At 29.6% G+C, this 16,179-nt stretch overlaps 1 long non-coding RNA gene across 1 annotated transcript; it reads right to left on the bottom strand.

The window, feature by feature from the left end:
• Window positions 1-10,615: 10,615 nt before the first annotated feature.
• On the bottom strand, window positions 10,616-11,968 carry LOC139905472 (uncharacterized). The gene is made up of 2 exons (XR_011780248.1): window positions 11,620-11,968; window positions 10,616-10,919 (listed from the first exon to the last, which is right to left on the bottom strand). It is a non-coding gene; the product is annotated as an uncharacterized lncRNA (long non-coding RNA).
• Window positions 11,969-16,179: the final 4,211 nt, after the last annotated feature.

Here is a 16,179-nt window from a genome sequence, read left to right as displayed (position 1 = left end):
ACATCCCTTCATCTAATCTTAATTAAGTCTCTCTTCTTATGTATATCCATATTTTTATGAGGACATAATATGTGCGCTTGTGGGGTGTATATATGTAGCTACAAATCTTTTTAAATCAGAATCAATTAGAGTAGCTTTTTTTTTGGCATTCATAGATTGTTATATTTATGTTTCTTATTCTATAGCCGTTATCATAAATTATATAATCAAAGACATATTTATTCAGGGGTGTCTCTAGGAATGATTTTTTTGTGAGGGGGGCTTGGTTTTTTAGTTTTCAAAATTATATTCATAAATTCTAAAAATCTATATTTATTCAGAGAAAAAAAAATTAAACTTTAAATAATTTTTTGAAAACTAAATTAAAAAATCCATTACTATTCTCAGAAAAAAATCTAAATTTTTGAGCTCAAATATTAAATTTCTTGAAAAGAAAGTAAAATATTCATAGCTAATAATATAAATTAAATTTTTTACAAAATATTTAAAAAAAAAAAAAATTATATTTAAATTTTTCTTTTGGAAAAAAACAAATTGAACATAAAAATAAAATTTAAAATATTCAACTTTTTGAAAAAAAGTTCATATCTTAAATTTTCTTGGAAAGAGCCAAAATTCCTTAATTGTTGGAGGGCTAAAGCCGCTGTAGCCCTTCCCTTGTGGACGTCCCTTTTATTAGTTTTGAGTAGGAATGGGGGTGTCGTGTATTTTTATTTTTTTTGCAATCGAGTGGACACGGGTCGTGACCGGTACTTTTGCTCCTATACATTTTCGCCATTATATATAATAGATTCGAACTCAACCTTCAGTCTTCACTGTTTTATCTCAACTTTAGATCAGAAGAGGAAGAAAAAAACCCAGACAATATTGCGAAAATAAAGATCATATAAGGACAAATGAGTCACAGATCCACAATCATAACTCTATTTTGAATAGCCTTATTGACCATTCGACTTATTGATCAAATTTATAATTTTACTCCATGTAAAAATTTGACTATTCAGTAAAACCTGCCAGTTTTATTTGGTTCTAACATTATTTCAGGAATGAAATAAAAACAATATACAAAGAACATTGAAGATTGTTTTTCTTGCATGCCGAAATTTAGATTTTTCGCTTGTAACAAGTGGAGTACCTTGACCAAATGATCAAAACTAAATGAATAAGAATAAACAAATTAACGTCTATAAAAATAATATTTGAAATTGAATAAAATGTAAATTTTAATTGCCTTTTTTCCTATTCTTTTTCTTAATGGAAAAAAAAGTTGTATTTGGAGATAAAGTAATGCACGCCTCTGCAAGAGTAGAAAAGTTAACATTTTACAAAAAACTGGTGATGATATTATTGTACTTTAAGGATTCACAAAAATTAAACTTTTCAAAAAAAATAATTGAGAAATTCTATTAAATTTATCAAAAAAAAATGGAACATTAAACTTTCCAGTAAAAAGAAATCATCCTTCATTTTTTTTTTCGTTTGAGGGGGGGCTACATCCCCTCGAGCGCACCCCTGCAAACGTCCCTGCATTATTTTATATTGTAGGTATATATTTTATTTCTGAAGTATTATAATTTAAACGTCAACTGAAGCAAACAAATTACTTTTTTATTACACCATCAGCGTCAATCGGGGTTGAATATCAATTTTCTTATTGGACTTTCTTATTATAATGAATGTAAGAAAAATGAACAAATGTGTCGTCATATTATATCATTCTAGTCATTTGAAGTCTTTGCTCAATCATTCGTGCATCTTATGCCCTCTGTGTATTTTTTTCAAATTGGATGTATCCATTTCAATGAATTTAGATTATCAACCTTATTTATCTACTTACATGGAATCATATAATCCATCATTTAATGAAATCGAATTAATACTTCTACATTAGTTGCCTTTGCATCGAAAAAAAAAATGAAAATCTAACTGGTGCATTGAGTGGTTTGTTTACACAATATGTAGATATTGTTACTGCCATATATTATAGCAAGTATATACATAACGAGCTAAAAAAGGCTTAGATATGATTAATAATAGCCCATTTATTACATACAATTGGATACTTTGACACTAAATGCATTTAAAGGCTCAAAAATGATACCTAATGTCATAATCTAAGTAAATATATACATGTTATATGGTATCGCTATTCGTTGCAATACTAAGTTTTTAATTTATTCTTAAACCAACGTACAGTGGTGCATTGAGGTACAAATACCTACACATAGTTGCATTTCGAGGTACGGTAGTTTTAATAAGCACAATCAGTCGTAAATATGTTAAATTATTTCAAAATTCGGAATCCCATCTAGAAAATAATGATTAATTGATGATTGATTAATGATCAAATTCTTATTTATCACTAATATGTAAATATTTAATACTGTTTTAAATTATGAAAGAAAAATAGTCCAATCCACCACTGCCAAATTTAGGAATTTTTACTTTTTACTAAAAAATTTAATATTTGATTTTTCTTTTCAAATAATGAAATATTGAAAAAAAAATTTCCAATTATTAAATATTCAAGTTTTTTTTTTCAATGAATTTAATATTTGAAATTTAATTTAATTTAAATTTTTTTCACAAATTTATTAATAAAAAGTAAAATTTTTATAAATAACTATGTAGTTTAGAAATTTTTCTTAAAAAAATTATTTTTAGTAAATAGTTGTGGATTTTAGAAATTCGTCCCCAAAAGATCTTGATTTGTGAGCAGCTGTCGATTTTGGGGAGAAAATTTAAATATCACACTGTATGTTTAAATTTTTTTTTTCAAAAAATAAATATTTGAATATTTTTAGAAAAAATATTCAATTTTTTGATTTTTTTTTTCAAAAACAATCCAAGAAACAAGCTACCCTCCTTCGAAATATTATCTTGTGGGGCCTCTGATAGCAAAGCGTTATTTTTCAAATATTGTGTTTAAAATATTAAAGAATCGGAATCAACATAGGGAATTTTTACAAGAATCGTATTGGAATCGACATATTATTATTTTTTCTTGGCATTGTCCTATCACTAGTCAAAGTAATCCGTCGTGATAAGAAATTTTTGACCCTGAAAATATCTATAAGTGTACATAAGAGAGTATTATTTATCATAATTTCTTGATCCTTGTACTTTCTTGGGGCAAATTTCTCATGGTGTGTTCCTGTCTTCCCAGTCCCTTTGACAATTTCGTTAAAGAGTCTACAGTATAATACAGATGGGATATATAACTTTATATGTTCTTGTTTGTCTCCTATTGAGTATGAGGTAAGGAGGTGGGGATTGTGTCGATCCGTGAGTGACTTACAACTTTGACTTAAATAGACTTTCAAGATATTCCAGAATGTATACTTGCTTGAATAACTCGGGAGAGTCAAGACTCAAGATTCCTCTTTTTCTTTCCAATAATATATTATTGTTCATTTCGCTTAGTGAAGTTCTGTTAAAGGATTGTGATAATTGAATTTCAACTTTCCGCTAAGGCTGTCTCCAATTTGGAGATAGAAGGAGATAATATGACTTGCAGACAAAATTGTACACAATATCATTACAAAATATAATCTTTTGCATATTATATCACGGAGATGGTTAATTTTAGCTCAATTTTTTTTGTCAAATGATAGTTGCAACATTTTAGTATACAAAAAAATTTATTATATAATTATTTACCGATTTTTGTTCAGAACATATCGCAGACAATAATGACATTTGAATGACTTGAGAAACAATTTATTTATACATTTTTAGAATAATAAAATATTTTGTGATCAAATTTAATCAATGTAGCCACCATTTGACTCAATGCCACTGGTCAGGCGACGTCTGAAGCTGCCACAGACTTGCTGGATGTAATTGGCGTCTATGGAGGACCAGGCCATGTTGAGAGCAGCCTTTAAGGCATTTAGGTTCTTGTGTCGTTTTTTGCAGGCCTTGGTCTCTACGTGCGCCTAGATAGGGTAGTCTAGTGGGTTCAGATCTGGGCTCTGAGGGGGCCAGTAGTCCTTGGCCAAAAGTTCATGTTGTCCTTTAGCCACTCCTGAGCTTTCTTGGAAGCGTGTCCGTGTGCTCCATCTTGTTGAAAATCCCAAGTAGAGTTGCCGACTCTGGATTTGATCCACGGAAGGACCTTGGACGCCAGAATTCTCACATAATCCTCTGCTGTTAATCTGAGCCAGTGGGGAACCATACCGGCTTCATGGCCTTCCTGTTGGATCTCCAAACATCTCCAAAGCTCACAACATGGTCATTTATCCTGTTTAAAACAGGATCGACCGTAAAAGTTTTCTCATTTGAAAAACTGATAATACGTCCGGATGAGCTCTTGATTTCATTCAAGATTTTCTTGGCGCGCTCAAGTCTGACTTTTCGCTGACGTTCAGTTAGAAGAGGGCGTTCAGTACGCCTCATGGACTTTCCTCCAGCCCTTTTTAATGCCCTTGAAACAGTTGATGTCAACGTTCCCATCTTTCTGGCCATGTCGGCAATGGACCTGTTGGGAGTCCTCTTGAACACTGCCTTTACTTGCCTTGTTGAGACAGTGGGCTTCCTGCCAGCCCCAAGGGAATACTAGAGATCACCCCAGCCTCTAAGCGCTTGGAAACGTTGTAAATTGTCTTCAACGAGGCCCCAACGTGTTCCTTAAAGTAGTTATGAGGCACTCCCGCTCGGAGGAGGGCTGCAATTTCGATCTTCTTTGTTTCCTGATTGGACATGGTCTCACGTGGGGAAATTGTTACGCTTTCACAGGAAGGATTTTTGTTTATTTTAACAGTAAAAATACAAAACAATCAGATTGTTTGCTACAAAACCTCCTAAAAAGTATATTTACATCATCGGTAAATAATTTTGCACGGCCCGGTAGATATATAATTATGTTTTCAAATCCATTATTAAATGTGGCCTGTCAGTAAGAAAACGCCGTTAAATTATCCATATTAATTTTTTAGAGACGTTGAAAAATTGATTATCACAATGAACAATTAGTTTTTCTATTGGAAAAACAAGTCTCATAAATCAAATGAAGGCTTTAAAAGTGAGTTACCACATATATTATGCTTGTACGAGCAATGAATTTCTAAAATCTTTGTATATATAATTTTCAAACCTTTACAACTCTCTCTGTCAAAAAAAAAAAAAGTTGTGTGATTCAAATGGTGTCATGTTTGCAAAAGGTCAAATTGCATATTAGTAATTTTTGTACATAAAAAATCTAATTTATAATACCCTTTTCACTCAACAAACCCATAAGCTTTTTAATCACTATCATTTATTCATTTGGATAGGGTGCGTTATTGATTGCCTATACACGTATGCTAGATACGGTAACACATCTTAAACTATAATTAACATTGTTGAGCATTTCAGTATATTCAAGAAATTTAACTTCAAACACAGGGGTTTCCGGAGGAGGTTGGCTGGGGGGGGCCTGTAACCCCAACCTAAATTAAGGAATGTTAGCTCTTAACTAGAATTTTTTTGGTCAGAATGAAATTTTTTACGTGAAAATAGGAGTACATTTTTTATTTTCTTGGAAATAATGCTACAGAACTAAGAAATTAGGTATATGATTTTTTTTCCAAAAAATTTAATTTTTTGTAAACCATTTAGAACTTTGAATTTTTTTCTCAAGAAAATTAATTTGTGAGATTTTTTCCAGAAAATTAAATTTTATATGAACAGCTGTGGATTTTTAAATTTTTTTTCCAAAAAGGTTAATTTTAAAAAAAATTTTGTAAATAGATTTGGTTTTTTTCAAAAAAATTTAATTTCCAAATTTTTTCATAAAATTTAATTTTCTGTTGACATTTAGGGATTTTTTTCCAAAAAATTTAATTCAAAAAAGGTATGTACCTGAAACCCAATATTTAATATAAAAATATTTTTAAATATCAGGTTGAATGAATAAATATACAAAATAAAAAAATTAATTCACATTATTTCTTCTTTTCTTCATTTAGTCCAAGATTGTATTTGTGTTTACTCGCTACATTAATGAAAAGGAAACATTGATTCATATTTATCTTCAATCAGAAAGAGAATCATTTATTTCTTGTAAATGTGAAATGGAAAGTTGTTTTTTCGAATATAGTTTGTTAATATATAGGATGATTTCTGGAATCAGGGTACCGAATCATTGAGACTATGTTAAACTTACAAACAAACGTAAAAAAAAAACATCAAGTCAAGTCTGAAGTATTTTTTTACATGTCCAAGTGAATTCCAAGCTATTGAATATGCTCGTCAAATCCATCTGAAGTCATCCTAAATGTAAGGAGCCTAAATTAAAATGACTTTCGTTTTCAAAGCGAGTCTTGTGACTGTGATTGTGTGATCAAGACAAGTCATAAGTTTCGAGTGTAAGTCCCCCTCTGTTTACAAATATTATGAAAATCTTTTTTCATTATACGACCAGTAATTAGGCCCGTGACTACGATGGTGTAAACTGATAAGTTTATTTATTCAAAATTGTTTCTAAACTAAAAAGTAGACTTTTTTATGCCAAATTGTTCTACAGATTTTCCTTTTAATTTTTCTAAAAAATAAAGGTTATTCGGTCAAATTTTGTCCCTTCAAAAAAAAATTTACCTAAAAAATTTGTCTTTTGTCATTTTATTAATAAATTTAGTCTTTTGTTACTTTTCTAAAAAGGAAAAAAAATATTTGACATTTATAAGAAAAAAAGATTGTATCAAAATTGTCAAAGATTTATCAAAAGCCCCCAATCCCCCAAGGAAAAGCCCTGAAAACGGCCCTGTTAGTAGTGTGGAACAAATTATACTCGTAATCTGGAATTACTACTGAATATAAATCTAATCATATCAATGTACATATATTATTATTTTGGGTCCAAATGCAGTTTTCAAAGAATAAAATGCTAATTCGTTTTTTTTTTTTTTTGCAATTATGTGTCTAAGTAAAATAAATGTTAATGGAAATGTAATTATTTATAATTGAACCAAGGAAATAATTTTTCTTTTCTCCTTGGCCATTATTTCCTACTTTATTCGTTGGGGTTTCATTATGAAATTTACTTATTCATGGGAGTGGCTCTTGCACTTTTTTGTCTACTAGTACCATTAGTCATAAATGGTAATGACATCGTGTATTTCAGACAAAACATAAAAATGATTATATCCGAAAATATATAAAAAAGGGAAGAAAAAAATATATTGAATGATAGTTTTTATAGCCAAATATAATGTTGTTTTTCTAGGTTTGTTAAGAAAAATTTTATCCTTTCGTTTTTATGTTGCCACCCCTTCTATATACACGAAAAATAAGTTACTTTTATAATAATTGAAACTTTATTATTGAACATTTTTTATGTCTATCTTTATTAGAGGGGTTGACAAAATAAGGATTCTTTTAGTAAATGTGATGGTTCAATTTTTTTTATGATTTCTCATAAAGAAATGAATGGAAAACTTCATTACTCACTGATAAAAGGGTTTCCATTGATTCATATTATATGTTTGCTCCATATTTTTATTCTATGTAGAAGACATTTGGATGGAAAATCTATCAGTGATTCATAAAATGTATGAAATCTTTGAGTAGAGATACGTCATTATGTAAATCCTTTTGAATCAAAACCTCAAGTCATGTTAGTAATTTCATTATCAAAGAAATTTGTCTTACCTATCAAAGTATATAAATCTTATGATATTTTAAATTCAGTTAGATGACTTTACAGGGTACGGGAGCTTTTTGATTGCTATGCACTCATTTTTCGTCTGATTACAAAATATCTAAATTAATAGATGACATTTTTTTAGTTAGCAAACACTCATGAAGTGAATTCAACGTTCGATACTCAGATACGATAATGTTTACTTATACTTAATTAGTGTAACTCCATCTGATCAATTAAAGAAACATAAGAAAAAAAAAGGTCAAGTTAGGCAAAACTAGACCCTAAATTATTTTTTAGAAACAGAAATACTCGTTATTGCTTGGAGTTATTCGGGGGTGACGGCGATATTAAAAAAAAAAGGCAAATTTGCTTTAAATTTATGGACTAGAGGTAGTACCTGGCATTGCTTGGAGTGATTAGACGTCAGCTAAAAGACAAATTTTGCTTTAATAATATTGAAGACAACTCCTTAAGAAATTCTCAGGGTTACTCCTCGTTTTTCATGAGACCACACAGACGTAACCACTAATTTTGATAAAATTTCTTTTATCGATTCCTGATAATTTTTTGGCAATTCCAGGGAAATTTATCACGAATTTAAGGTAGTTATCCTTAATCTCTAATAACAAATAAGTTTCTACACGTTGATTATAATCTAATAAATATAGTGATAAAATAGAGCCTCAATCAGTTTATTCTTGATTTCATTACTTTTCATCCCATTTTTAAACAGTTCTTAACAAAATTTTGGACTTTGTGGATGTGCACAATACTCATTGTAGCAAATTTTGGGATCATTTTACCCAAAGTAGAACACAAACAGTAATTATTGTTGCAAAATCTTAAAGACTCAAGTGCAACTGAATTTCTTGAACATGTGAAGAGAAAATATAAAATCAAAATAGATGAAAAAATTGCATCTCAGAAAAAATAAAAGTTACTGAAGAATATTTCAATAAAATGACAACCCTTACACATGATCTTCATTAAAAAATTGCTAGGATGTGTGCTCATGATATTATGACATTCAATAATGTTACTTTTTGTAAAACTTTGGTATTTGTATTTAAGAAAGCTGTTTATATTCTACCAAAGTGCTGTTCTGAATTCAGAAAAAATGTAGGGCCAAAGATGTCACCAATTTTACCAAGTAAGTCATTTTAGAATTAATAAAATAGAGCATTAATGTCATTGGACGAATACATAAGTATCTTAAATCCGTAATTCACTACTTTGAATTAAAATTAAAGCAAAATTGTGAATTTTAATTTTGATTGCCTTTGACATTCATTTTTATGAAATTATGGAAAATTAAAATACTATTTTTTTCTTAAATAGATTGCATGGATATAAATCTTCATATGTGAGAAGGAAAACACTTATCTAGGTATTGTGTGCATTTATGGTTCCATGGTAGCTACTAAAGCAGTTGTTGCTGTGAGCATTTTATGGAGTTTGGAATGGATTTTGATCATGATAGCAACGAAAGATGGAGCAAGTGTTATGAATACATTTCGAGACATAAGTAAACCCATTAGCATAAAATGAATTAATCATGGAACTCATATGGATGTTACCAAAGTCCTTTTCGAAAACAACAGAAAACATGATTTCTTCTAGGATGATAAAAGTAAGACCAAAGATGATTTACATATACTAAGAGGATGATGATGAAAAAATAGGATGGCAATGAACAGTTGCATATTGAGACAGGAAACATAATTAAAAGATACAATATCCTTCAATTTCGAACCGATATTCAGGCTATTTTGAATAAAGTTAGAAAAATTTGCGAACCTTTCTGCAAGGGCCCTGTGAAAAACGACAAAAAATTACAAACGCAAATAGTTTTAAGTAATGGAAAGGAGTTCAACCTTCTTTTAAATCAGAATACTCATAGAAATTCATCTGTGACAATGATAAGGCGCTTCTGGGAGTTAAGAACCCCCTTACAAGTTGTAATGATTGAAATATAAATAAAGTCTGATTTTGCTCCAGGATAAATCAAACTACTCGAAGAACAGTTGGAAGCTTTGGTTCCATTTGAAGAAGGATTTTTTTAAAAGATATTCCAATCTCTACACATATGAGCAAGTGATTATACATAATACAAATGAACTTCTTAAATATTACACGAAAATCAGCCAAATTTTTGAGAGATACTTTAATTGAAAAAGTCCTTGAGATACGTCAGTCCGAACCAATGTACCTCATTCAGAAATTTCATACTTTTTGAACATTTGACAAAAAAAAAGGGTGATATTGATGTTATTATTAATTAAACAAGGTTATCAATTTTACTATCGAGTTTGCGAGGAGACTTTTTTTTAGTAACAACGTGTCTTATAATCAATATGTATTGGAAATTGTAAATGTTCAAGAAAAAAACCCACTTGTAAAAGTCAAAATTATGGAGTAAAGTTTATAGAATTCCTAAATAAGAAAACTCCTGCTAAAGTAAATGATAATACATTTTGCACTGATAAAGTAGTTAAAAATACTAAGTCTCTTTACCACCAAACTAGAGACTGGATTGAAGATAAAGTTCTTGTACATTTAAAAAAGGAACTCTAAACTATTCCACTAACTTTTACAAGACCAAAACGTAGTTTTTTTAATCTTAGAACTTTTCCACTAAGCTGTGCAATCGACTAGTAGGTGATACTCTTCATGTTTTGCTATTATTACGCACAAATGTAAAGAATCTAATAACTGAAGTATAAAACAAATTTGCGTTGATAATTTTTCTAATAATTTTTTAAGCATTATCCATATTAAGATGTAAAGGCTGTGATTGGTAAAAAGGTGGCCATATTAAGTGAAAAAGTTTTGCAAAAACCTTGTCGACATGTTTTGTTAAAGTTATTTTTTTGTCGATAATTGAAAATATAAGAAATATTGATGTATTTCCTAATCCGTCTTTTGAGTCCACGTTTTGCAGCCTTGCCCTATATACATAGTGTATGTATCCTGTATATTTATTCGATGCTATTGAATAAAAACCCTCTTGAATATGTGTATTTCAAGAGGAATATTGCTAATATAAAATATAACTTACAATTTATATAATTAATGAATTAAATATATCATACTTACAATCTACATAAGTGCAATAAATATATAACTTATAATTAAACAAATCCATATTAAAATAATTTATATCCTACGATCAGGGATAACTCTCCTCTTTTCTCTTATTCAAATACACACATTCTTCCTCCTCTCTTTATATCAGCTGACGAACAGGGATACCTTAAAACAAGAGTAACGTATTTCTTCAGCTTTATATTCACGCCTGCAATATTTCATTAATACGACTAAATTATTATTTATTTGATTAAAATAGGTTTATAGTATACATCAGGGAGCACTATATACACTGCACCCTGTCACTGTTTTTTTTTTTTTATTTTAAATTTAAAAAATTAAAATATGACGCTCCGAGTTCTAGCTACTCACACGTTACTATATTGCTATTTTTCAGATGATATAGTCAAGTAATTCTACGATATTAAATACAAACTCAAAAACCAAGCCTCGGCTGACAAAATTTGTTTTATTAATTTATATTTCATATAATAACATTAACACAAGGTAGCGTATATAAAACGAATATACAAATACTAAATAAAGGAAACAATTATTGATATAAAAAATAAACTTTCCATTAATGTGTTGTTGATACATTTTGTATACGTAATCTTTTCCATACTTTGAATATAAGGAACCAAAGATAGCCAAATACAATTGACATCACAAGTGGATTAATTATATAGAAAAAGAGACTCCAAGAAATGGATTTTCTTAAAACTCCGTCTCCCCATATGGAGAGAACTTCATAATAGAATAGAGATAGAAAATGAAAAAAAAATAAAGGATAATATAAAAGCCAACAAAAAATTGGAAATGAAATCCTTTTCAACACTCCCAGCATCATTGCCCAATTGATCAGAACTTGAAACATGCATCCCACGATGTAAAAATAAATTCCATACTCAATTGAGATATCTTCAAAAAATGGCCTACTGATGAAATTGTCCTGTGCAAATGGAGTACTGCTTTTATTATCATATACCAGATACAATCCACCTACAATTGCATTGTAGAAGCTTTGTAATGATAGAAAAGTTCCTATGAGCAATGGAATTCCAATGTCTGAATAGAATGAGACTTTAACATTATTTTCCGAATTCAGTAGTTTAGCTTTTTCTTTATCTTCTGAAAGAAGGAACATATTTTTAATGTATTTTATGTATTGTATCACTTCACACAATATTTTAAAAAGCAATGACTCACAGAAGCAAGCCCTTTATAAAACTAAATTTTACTCTTGAAACGTTTTTTAATATTATTATTGATGTCACGACATCAAATAAGGCTACAGATGTAACATTTTTACTCGGATCACTTGTTGTTAATATAGTACCTACTAGTGTTCAGACTCGGTTCAACAACAAATTTTACCTCCATTTGATCTTAAACAATTCTTTATAGAGCAATTTTCACAAATAATTTGGTCAAACCCCGATCTCATAGTGTTAACTAAAATACAATCCTTTTCAAATCGTAAACCCATTTGCGTGTTTAAATATGAAAACCGATTTTTTTCGATTTCAATATATGGATGGAGTTTATCCCCCACTCCTGACTTATGAGTTGTACAAATATGATATATGAAATTCAGTTAAATTCCTATGACGTTATTGTAAGTAGATGCTTACAATTTTTAAACACACATGACATTCTCAACAATTTGTATATATGATAGGTCTAATATGAATTTTCAAAATACTTTTTTTTTTGTAATACCGATACAGACCTAACTTAATTTTGGAAAATATCTACACATAATTTGTATTTAAGACCGGTCTAAACCAAACTTCCTATAAGGACATAATTAGTTCCTTCCACTAAAGATCATAGCGGTCTCAGACCGGTCTAGCATTTTCAGACTGTAACTCAACACTATTACCTATGCATGTAAAATCATTCCATCGTATAAATTATGATTACTCCTTTTTACAAATATAGCTTAAAATACAGATGTGTAATATTATGCTTCAAGTATGTGCATTATACCTCTTCATATGAGACTTTTTCCATCAAACATATTTAAACTGATGTTATTCCTATTTTTCTAGGTCTAAACTAACTAAATTTACAAATAACTTTGATTTTGGATCTTGGATAAGCCTACCACATGACCCATTTAGCTTGATTGTTGACTTTTTTCTAGATACTTCAAAATTCATGATATTAAGTCTTTGTTTGCATTGTAACTAACCAAAAGATGATACTACAACATTGAAAGTGGTACCAAATGACGGCTAATGCATTTTTCTTGAATATGTAAGTGCATTAATAAGAACGTGTGGAATCTAATGTTATTACACGAACATGCAAATAATATACAACAAAAGAAAAATCATATCATGTCAAATATGATGCAATATGACTTTCTAATTTATACCACAGATATGTGACGACGACAATTTAAGTAGATCAACCTTTTCTCTAGTTTTTCTTCAATTAATTTTGCTGCACCTATATTGATGACTCCGTTTCTCGCTGCGGTATCAAGTACTATGACTATAATGTTGTCATTAAGAGCCTATTTTTCTTTGAGCTCCTATGTAGTAATGTAATGTTAGATTATAGTAGAACTTTCGATGAAGGGTACACCAAGAGTTTTAGTTTTCATATTGCAGAGCACCAGAGACAAATACCGCAAGACTTTCCACAAGGTATGTTTAACAAAGAAAATCCCTTTTAAGTTTTCCATCTTAGTGTAGTGTGAAGTAATATGGCGTATTTTCCTTGAAGCCATTCATTTAACTATCGTACAAGCTATGCTGAGTATTTGTTCTATTTCATCCCATCGTGGAGGCTGGTTCAACAAAGTCATGAGGAGTTGCACTTTTTGTCTTCAATAAAGTAGACATAATGGCGGTTGGCGGGCTGTCAGAAAGTGAAGACCAATTTTGCAGTGTTATAAATCCCTTCATTGGTAAAAATTCTCTGGTAGCTAACCATTTTTTTTGTTCCTTTAATTGTTTAGATGGGGTTGCACTTATTAAGTTTAAATAAACATTACAGTATTACAATTAATCCATCTAACTTAGGAATGTTTATGTGAAATCCATATACATAAAGTATATTTCTTTTCCTCAGAATCACCTGGGCACAAACGTAACAACACACTGAATTCAAGAGAATAACTTCTACCGAGCTTGTTATTCATGAGCTACTGCAATTCTATACTATTTTAGCCTTATGATTTTTGACATCTCAGAAACACTCTGGTTTTCTTTTAACCATTATGAATATCTTCGAAGTTTAACTCAAATCTTGCGTCTTTTGTTGTGAGATCAAGTCTAGTTGCATGTCTTCAAAATATGGACTCAAGTTCAAATCGGTTTGAAAATCTTTCTCCTACTTCATGGAAATGGATTAGGTCTAATCTCATTAAAAATAGAATCAACTATTTTAGGAGCCCTGTTTTTGACATTTCATTCATTTTATCTCATTCAAATATTTCATAAAATACAGTACAATGAACTTATGAAGAATGAGTAGGCAAACTTCAAAGATATTTATTTTGAAGTTTGCCTTCTTTTTTTTTACTTTTTAAAAAGGTCACATTTCAAAATGAATTCCTTTTAGTATATAGAAAAGAGTAACCGCAAGGCTTATTCTAAACAATATATCATTCGATATCTAAATATATATTATGCATATTTATGTATTGAAGATTTGAGAACATAATATGTACAAACTGAGAGTAAAATTTTACGAATATATGTGTTTATTTATATAAATTGACACTTCTGACTTCCAAATAGTAGAAGAGACCCGGAATAGTTGCTACACTGGATCAAAGATAAATAAATATAAAGTGGCGACAAGTTGCGATATAAGTTTAATCTTAATTTCAGCTCTTAACAAAGAGGGATATGGTACAGAAGATACGGAGAAAGAGTAGAGTTGGAAAATAGTAGACAGTTAAGGATCTAATCATTCCAATCAGAATTTAATTTTATTGTTTCTTTACGGAAATTGTTTTGCTGAATCATTTAGTCCATTCAATTAACTCATCCTATGTAAAAATCTGATTAATAGGGATTACGATGAATAGTTCAAACTTGTTCTTCAAACCAAGGACATCTTTACACAATCTCTTTTTATATCAGCTGAATTCTTCTACCAATACTTTGAAAATATAAAAAAAAAAAATAGGGGCAGTGCTTCTCCAGTTTTAAATTTTTTCTGTCTTTTTAGTTTATCACTCAGTGAGGATATTTAAAAATGCCAATGTCACAATGCCAAATTGTCATCAAAATAACTTTTTGGGTAGTAGCGCCCGATTCGAATCTTTTTTATAAAGTGAAAGTATTCCTTTTTAAATGCAAATTTGGAAGGTAAATGGTTTCAACTGTTATTTTTTTTTTTTTTTCATTAACTAATACCAGGCATGTGTAAAGAGTGTGTTACATTCAGTTAGAATGTTTGTTTGTTTGTTTGTTAGAATTGAAAATACTCATTTCTTCTGTCCAGTCTAGTCTAAGACCATTTTATTGATCAAAACCGGTTTTTCCTCAAAAAATTAAATTTTTTGAAAAAACTAATATTACAAAAATTATTTTTTTTGCAAAAAATATTCGGAAATAAAATACTTTAATTTGCTGCATTATTTGACCGAATGACAAAAAAATTATATTAAAAAGCCAAAATTCCTTTTTTATTAGGGGGAGTGTAAAGCCCCTCTAGCAAACCCTTGGCAGACGTTCCTGCACTACTAAACGGTAAAATATTTGAATACATTGAAGTAAAAATTGACATATGTAGAAGGTGGCTTTTCTACGCAGAACCCTTAGATGAGGCGTGCCTCCATATATCCTTGGCCACCTTATACAGAGCAAATTAAAACATCATGTATTTTTACGACTTTAAATTTATGCAGTCCTCTAAAACAAATGAAAGACTCAGTAATCCTGGTAGACGTGAGCGGATTAAATTAGGAAAACTTTTATTTATCGGACAAAATATTCAACACCTGCATCATAATTCTTATAATTTTATATGATGCAGTCAGATAAAGGAGGTAATAGAAAATAAATTGGTGTTCAATTTTTATTGTCGGTGAATGCTTATTACACATAGTATTCTCACTTAGATATATATATGCATCTCTTATGATATATGCACTTCAAAAACAATGTGCAACAGAAAGTTTGCCTCCTTGCTCATAAAAATGAGGTAAAAAATAACATTTATTCAATGTCAATGCTAAAGCTCTTTTTTTTAACTATTGTTTTGATAACATTTTGAAGTAGGAATCAAATGGATTAATCTGTACTTTATAAAAAAAATATTTTTTATTTATATAAATTTGTCTATCACAAGTAAGCTAATGATATTTAACTTCAAATACATATTTAATTTGGATTTTTTTTTAAATATTGTGGCCATAGGAAATGAATATGATGAGAAACAAAACGAACCAATTGTGAGAAAACAAAACAAATGCTATTAGGGATACAGATACACCTAATAAT

The sequence above is a fragment of the Lepeophtheirus salmonis genome, chromosome 5 (assembly GCF_016086655.4).
Source record: "Lepeophtheirus salmonis chromosome 5, UVic_Lsal_1.4, whole genome shotgun sequence".
NCBI lineage: Eukaryota > Metazoa > Arthropoda > Copepoda > Siphonostomatoida > Caligidae > Lepeophtheirus > Lepeophtheirus salmonis.
The sequence above is the reverse complement of the archived record's forward strand: the minus strand, read 5'-3'. Positions and strand labels throughout refer to the sequence as shown.